This window comes from Cebus imitator, unplaced genomic scaffold, assembly GCF_001604975.1.
Source record: "Cebus imitator isolate Cc_AM_T3 unplaced genomic scaffold, Cebus_imitator-1.0 Scaffold449, whole genome shotgun sequence".
Taxonomy (NCBI): Eukaryota; Metazoa; Chordata; class Mammalia; order Primates; family Cebidae; genus Cebus; species Cebus imitator.
Window position 1 is genome coordinate 3,359,531 of NW_016107764.1, and position 7,853 is coordinate 3,367,383.

The 7,853-nt window shown below is 52.7% G+C and overlaps 1 protein-coding gene across 5 annotated transcripts in view; it reads right to left on the bottom strand.

Annotated features, from left to right (window-relative positions):
• ARHGAP39 (Rho GTPase activating protein 39) overlaps window positions 1-7,853 on the bottom strand; it is a 166,085-nt gene that overhangs the window by 144,834 nt on the left and 13,398 nt on the right. For 4 of the 5 annotated variants that reach the window (XM_017511708.1, XM_017511705.1, XM_037732453.1 and 1 more), the window contains exon 1: window positions 4,904-5,091. The exons of the other annotated variant lie outside the window; for it this stretch is intronic. The gene's annotated coding sequence lies outside the window, so the exon portion shown is untranslated. Of the gene's footprint in view, window positions 1-4,903; window positions 5,092-7,853 lie in introns of those variants that run through there. 5 annotated transcript variants of the gene reach the window in all.

Consider the following 7,853-nt stretch of genomic DNA (forward strand, 5'->3'; position numbering starts at 1 on the left):
AAAAAAAAAAAAAAAAAAAAAAAAAAAAAAAAAAAAAAAAAAAAAAAAAAAAAAAAAAAAAAAAACTATAAAACAATGCTTGGAAAACACTTGCACAAAAAATTGAAAAAATATTATTGGCCGGGTGTGGTGGCTCACGCCTGTAATCCAAGCACTTTGGAGTCCAAGGTGGGTGAATTACCTGAGGTCGGGAGCTCAAGACCAGCCTGACCAACATGGTGAAACCCTTTCTTTTAATGCTAAATATTATGGTTTTGCCACAGAATTCCAAAAACTCAAAAGAAGGGGAAAGCCACACCAATGCTGAACCAAGAAAAACTCAACCCAATGGAAAATAGAGGCCACTAATCTCTTTTCACAACACACAAACTGTGTCAAAGACTGGTAAGAGTTTCGTAACAAGATTATGAATGGAGGGGGATGCTATCTCATGTTAACAAAACTCACAGATGTATGATAATAAAATTACTATGTCACCATCACATTTCAGGGGGTTGGCAGGATGGCAGGCACCACTGACCAACACGAGTTTTAGGGAAGACAAACTCTGCAAAATCCTGGTCTCAGGTGTCTTGATATCAAACACAGCAGAACTGGTAAAGGAATTGGCCTGCGGACCAGCTGAGGAGGAGGACCACACCAGGTGAAAACAGTGTGGCCAGAGGATGGAAGTCAGGGTCAGACTCAATCTCAGGGCACAGGGAAGACTTGTCAGATAAACTTGGGAGCCAGTCTAAGAGGCAGGTGAAAGACACAGCAAGGCAAACACAGGGCAGCAGAGACAGCCAATGTCGCAGGGTAAGGATTTTCACCTGCTGAAGCAAGACACGTATCAAGAAGGGACAGGAGACAGGCCAGGCAGTGTAGTGCAGCTCCAAGAGGGAGTCTGCCAGCCCCAGCACTGTGCTCCACAGGCTGCACACCAGTCTGCTCTTCTGAACCATGCCTTGTGGTGTCTTTACAGGACACCCGCAAAGCTAACTGTGAGACAGAGTACATAAGGTCTATGACACAGGACCATGAGTCAGCGAAGAGGCACAGCAGAGGAGCTTTGCTAGAAGAAGTAGGTGTCTCAACATAAGACCATATTTCATGGACTTTTTTTCAACAGCACCAAAGAAACCAGTAGAAGCCTACTAGGAGGCTGCATTCTCTGAACTACTGTTAATAAACTGTTTCAGGACATGCCAACTCTCCATGTAGTGTGCAGCTTCCAGTGCCCACTCCAGCATACATGTAGGAGAGAAAGCTGAGATGGGCATTTAAACATCTATCTTAGGCTATTTTTGCTGCCACTAACTAAACATTAAATTATTCTCACCTAAAATGTCACAAATCTCAAAACACTCTACTAAAAGTAGAAGAGTTTTACCTAGTCTTTGTGTCACACAATATAAAGGAGATGAGATGCAAGTTTCTAAGGTAAAACTAAGATACAGAGGGAAGAGATGACCAGACTTGAGGAGGAGAACCACCTCCTTGGAAAACATGGAGAATCTTCCCAGCATTTTCTGAAGCAAGTTAAATCTTACTTCTTGCAACAGCTCAGCAAGGCAGAATGTTACACTGCTGGTGATTCCACCTTTTCACTTTGTTATGTCCTCTCTGTCACTTAAAGTTATTTTAATAAATCACCTTTTCTGTTGCAAGGGTAACACCGAGAAGTATAACAACAATGGCAAGCTGAGTGCAGTGGCTCACATCTGTAATCTCAATACTTAGGGAGGCCAAGGACAGTGGATCACTTGAGCTCAGGAGTTTGAGACCAGTCTGGGCAACATGGCAAAACTCCATCTTAAACAAAAAAATTAGCCAGGCGTGGTGGCACACACCTGTCATCCCAGCTACTTGGGAGGCTAAGGTGGGAGGATGCCTTGAGCCCAGGAGGTCAAGGCTTCGGTGAGCCATGACTGCCCCACTGCACTCCAGCCGGGCCAGCAGAGTGAAACCCTGTCTCAAAAGCAAAAACTGGCTGGGCGCAGTGGCTCACGCCTGTAATCCCAGCACTTTGGGAGGCCGAGGCAGATGGATTGCCTGAGGTGGGGAGCTTGAGACCAGATGAGAAACATGAAGAAACTCCATCTCCATTAAAAATACAAAATAAGCCAGACGTGGCGGTGCATGCCTATAGTCCCAGCTACCTGGGAGGCTGAGACAGGAGAATAACTTCAACCTGAGAGGCGGAGGTTGTGGTGAGTGGAGATCACACCATTGCACTCCAGCCTGGGCAACAAGAGCAAAACTGCATCTCAAAAAAAAAAAAAAAAAAAAAAAAAAAAAAAAAAAAAAAAAAAAAAAAAAAAAGAGCTTGGCAGTTTAGTTCAGAGAACATTACTTTAAATCTTATTTCTGTCAACAACAACCCTATATGACCCCAAGAACAATAAGTGCCAAGCTTTTTCCTCTAAGAATTTTTCTTTTTTTTTTTTTTTTTTTTTTTTTTTTTTGAGATAGAGTCTCACTCTGTGGCCCAGGGCTGGAGTGCCATGGTGCGCTCTCGGCTCACTACAAGCTCCGCCTCCTGAGTTGGAGGGATTCTGTCTCAGCCTCCTCAGTAGCTGGGACTACAGACACGAGCCACCACACCCAGCTAATTTTTGTATTTTTAGTGGAGGCAGGGTTTCACCATGTTGGCCAGGCTGGTCTTGGACTCCTTGACCTCAAGCGATCTGCCTGCATCAGCCTCCATAAGTACTGGGATTACCGATGTGAGCCACTGCCCCTGACCATTTTCCTCTAAGAACGTCTTAAAACAATCTTACACAATAATTCATCCAATTATATGAAACTTGTTTCTCTTTTACCTTTATAAACACGTGTTTATCCAAATATGACCTCAGCTTACTTGTGTAAGAAACCAGTGCCACAGACTTCCAGTTAAACTAGAAGTTTACATTATCTTGGACAACTAGAGACCCACTGACTCAGCAAGCGCATCCTGGCAGCACCAAACTTAACTCTAACCCTGGGGTACCATCTTGACAGTAATAACAATTCCTAACTTTTTAAAACACAATGTGACAGGAAGAAAGTGTTTTACAAGTCTTAATTCACTGAGTCCTCACAACAACACTATGAGACCTATATTATTCATGTTCCCATTTTACAGGTGAGAAGCCAAGCCACAGAGACTTGGCCTAAGACCACAAAGCCAGTTAACAGAAGAGTCGCGACTCCAAGGCGGGCAGCCTGGCTCCAGAACCCGCCCTCCAGTGTACTCTGCTCCCCTGCCTCTCAGCAAGACAGCTGGCTACACCAAGTGCAGGGAGCGAGCGAGGCGCCACCCCCATTCATTCACTCCAAGCATTTATGGCTTCAGAGCCTGCGCCCCGGACGATTTGTGGAATAAGTCTCCTCGCTTTACAGCTACACCTCCTCTTGAATGGCCTTTCCCTCCCCTGGCACGAGAATCACACCTGGCTCATTGTGGGTTGGGCGCCGCCGACGGAACCACCTGCTGTTTATAGAGGGCACCTAGGACGCAGTGTCCAATTCCTCTCACTGGCGTCAAAAGACAAATTTCCATATTGTTGCACCAGGAGGCACGCGAAGCATGGCCACTGTAGGTTTTTCAGCAGAGGTCACTGGAGGTCTGGCTAAACCCGTACAAAACCGAGGGGGAGGGGGCCGGCTGCGTTTCCGAAGCTGCGCAGCGCCCACAGCAGCTGCTGGTGGGAAGCGGCTCGGAACACACCCACAGCTGCCGCGGAGCCGGCTGCACGTTTTAAAATAAAAAACGTCCTGGGCCCCAAAATGCACAACCTGCCTCGCTCGTGCCCCTCAGCACGGAACGCTGCCTCCACCCACAGCACTCCAGCAACTGGGAAGCAACCGAGGGAATTCCATTCAGATCAGAGAGCAACCGGGAGTCGAAGGCTCCGAGCGCCGGAGACCCAGTCCGCGCGTGCCGCAGAGGCAAGGCCGCCGAGCCCACCCGCAGGCAGCCATGACCCCACCTGGAGACGCCCAAGCCCGCTCCCCGCGCCCCGGGGACAAAGCCGGAGACTGCACGGCAGCGCACAACAGCCCTGCACCCGGGCCGCCCTTCAGGCACGAGCGCCGGCGGGCGACCACCTGGTATCCACTACGGCGGCGCCCGGGAATGCGGCCGGCGCCCCGAGCTCAGGCTGTGCACACTTGCACTCACACCCGCCTCGGGCGGGGCCCCTCCCACCCACTCCGGGCAAGGGCACACCCACACCCACCGTGGACAGGGACATACTCACACCCCCCTCGGGCAAGGGCACACCCACACCCACCGTGGACAGGGGCATATTCACACCCCCCTCGGGCAGGGCACACTCCCACCCTGGAGAGGGACACACTCACACCCCGTCGGGCAAAGGCACACCCATACCCACCCTGGACAGGGGCACTCTCACACTCCCTCGGCCGGGCACTCACACCTACCCTGGACACGGGCACATTCTCACCCCCTCGGCCGGGCACACCCATAACCCCCTCGGGCAGGGGCGCACTCACACCCACCCTGGACAGGGGCACGTCCACACCCACCCCGGGCAGGGACACAACCCACCCCGGACGGGGCGCACACACCCACTTCGAGCCGGGCACACTCAACACACCCTGGGGCCCGGCACACGCGCACTCACCACCCTCGCACCCACAGCCCGGCCCCTCCGCGCGCACCCGGGCACCGCGCGGCCTTGGCCTCTCCCGCCGCGGCGCCCCCCGCCCGGCCCGGCCCGCACGCGCACGCCCCCTCCCTCCACGGCCGGGTCGCCGCCCCTCCCGCCGCTGCAGTCGCCGTGGGCCCGGATTCTTCGCGCGGCCGGGCCTGGAGCCTCCGCGGAGGCTGGGCCAGGGCCACGGGCACCGCAGCGCCGGCCCCTCCGCCATCTTCCCGGCCCGCGCCGCCCACCGCCCGCCGCCGCGCTCTCACCGGCCGGCTGCGCGCGGGCCGCGCCGCCACAGTCCCTCATCCCGGCCCGCGCGCCGCGCGTGAGCCGCCCGCCGCTCCCCGGCGTATCCGCTGCTCTCCCGCCGCCGCCGCCGCGGCAGCCCGCGCTGTCGGCGTCCTCCGCCGCCGCCGCCGGCCGAGTGCGCGGCGGCCGCGCGTCCTCCCGTCACCAAGCGCAACCCCCCGCCTCCGGCTCCGCCCCCGCGGCGATTCCCGCCCGCCGCCAGGGGGCGCTGCCTCGCGAGGCCGCAGAATGCAGAGCCGGCGCGCGGCCTGCCGGGAGCCGGAGTCTCTCTGAGGGTGCGCTCGGCCTGCCGGGAGTCCGAGTCCCGCCGAGAATGCGCGCAGCACGGCGGAAGCCGGAGTCCTGCGGAAGGAGCGGCAGCGGCAGCCGGGAGCTGGAGCGGGAGATGGAGCGGGAGCGGGAGCGGCCTGCCCTCCCCCCACCCCCGCCGCCGCTCCTGAGGCGGCCCGGGAGGACCAACCCTGTGTGTTCGCTGTGTCCTCCCGTCTCCTCTGGTGCAGAGCAGTCACCGTCTGACACGTCTCGGTGTGGTTTGCTGTCATTCTGCCCCCTCAAACCACAGGCTTCCCGAGTCTGAGACCCCACTTTTCTTCGACTCTGGAAGTGCAGCCATTCTTCTCAGTCCTTCCTGTGGTGGGCTTGTGTCTCGGAACCTCCTATTCTCACCTTTTCAGGCCTGTCACCTTTACTCGGTAATTCCCTCAGCTGCAGCCCGACTATGCTTCCTTCAGCATTTTCTAATCTGCGTTCAGCCTGGTCTTCTAGATTCTAAGTGCATTTCTGGAAATTGTATGTGACGTGCATTTGTGGAGAAATGGAGGCTAAACAGCCTGAAGCTTCCACAGTAGAAGACAGGCGCACACACCGTTCCGTCCTAGACATTCCCTGGGTCCTCGCCATGAGAAGCCGCAAAGAGCTGAAAGCCCCTGTCAGAAGTCTCCCGTGGAGCCCCACCACCTGCCCTGCAGCTCACTGCGCCTCCTCGCAGAGACTCTCCTGCCTCGGGGAGATCTCCCCTCGGGCTGTCTCACGCTGGTCCCGTGGGGCCCTCGTCACTCTTGACTCTTCATACACAGGAGACAAGGCCGTGCTTTTTCGCCTCCTCCCACTCACTCTCCACTGTATTCACTGAGAGAAATCCAACTGGGGGAGCCCAACCCTTCTCCTCCATGACTGCTGGAGAAAATCACACATCCAGGCTAACTGCCTTCACCTTAAACCTGTGACCCTCAAAATGAGCACTTTCCACCCAGTGACCACACCCTAGCAGCGGGCACTTTCCACGCCCATGACAACACACTAGCAGCGGGCACTTCCCACTCCTGTAACCACTCACTAACAATGGGCACTTTCCAAGCCCGTGACCACACACTAGCAGGGGGCACTTCCCACGCCTGTGACCACACACTAGCAGGGGGCACTTTCCAAGCTTGTGACTACACACTAGCAGTGGGAACTTTCCACACTCGTGACCACACACTTAACAATTACAAATTTTGTAATTAAAAATATACAAAATATTTATAGAGGACACACTTTTTTTTTTTTTTTTTTTNTTTTTGAGACGGAGTCTTGCTCTGTCACCCAGGCTGGAGTGCAGTGGCACGATCTCAGCTCATGGAACCTCAAGCAATTTTCCTGCCTCAGCCTCCTGAATAGCTAGGATTACAGGCATGCACAACCACACCAGGCTAATTTTTGTATTTTTAGCAGAGATGGGGTTTCACCATGTTGGCCAGACTGGTCTCTGTAGAAAATAAAAGTAGGAGTTCCTCTTCAAAGCTTTCTTCTTAGCTTATTAAGGATGAATAATAGCTTCTTCAAAGACTGATTTACTCTAAAGCCTTTTGTTAATAATTCTAAGTAGCTGTTAGTTATAATAAAGACATAGGCATATTCTGAGTTCCTAGTACTTTTTTTTTGGAGATGTAGTCTCGCTCTGACACCAGGCTGGAGTGCAGTGGTGCAATCTTGGCTCAGTACAACCTCCACCTTCCAGTTCAAGTGATTCTTCCACCTCAGCCTCCTGAGTAGCTGGGACTACAAGCATGCACCACCACCACGCCTGGCTAATTTTTGTATTTTTTTAGTAGAAACAGGGTTTCACCATGTTGGTCAGCATGGTCTCGATCTCTTGACCTCGTGATCCACCCGCCTTGGCCTCCGAAAGTGTTGGGATTACAGGCGTGAGCCACTGCACGCGGCTGAGTTCCTAGTTGTTATACTGTAGCCCAGATATTTGCCCTGATATGTCTGGACAAGCCCAGGCAGGCCTCAGCCCATAATTCCCCTTCCTTATTTGGAAATGTTATTGCTTCTTTAAGTCTTTCATAAGTGACTTCCTCTTTTCCTTTGTTTATATTGCCTTCACCCTTTTAGGAAACGTTTTGAGTTATTAGCCAATTGGCATAGTTTAGATTGTGAGGCCCAGCTCCAGCCAATGGAGGCAGGGCACAGCAGTAGGGGCTAGTCTGTAAGGGATGAATATGACTACCTTTCCTTTTTTCAGTGTACTTTCATGGCAAACTGCTGGCAAGTATACCCTTTCTGCAGAAAGTAAAGTCACCTTGCTGAGAGAAAATTTATATTCAAGCGCTGCTACTTTTGTGGCACCAAAAATTTACAAATAACTGTCCCCAATTCCTGACCTCGTGATCCACTCACCTTGGGATCCTTCCCAAAGTGCTAGGCCTACAGGCATAAGCCACTACACCTGGCTGCAAGTTTGACTTTTTAAAAAGCCACCACACCATTCCCAGCAGTTCTCATGAGTTGCAGGTTCTCCATGTTCTCACTAACCCCTGCTGCAGCCAGTCTTTTGGTTTTCTGGGTTTGTTTTTTTTTTGTTTTGTTTTGTTTTGTTTTGTCTTTAAAATACATAAAATTTACCATCTTAACCTTTTTTTT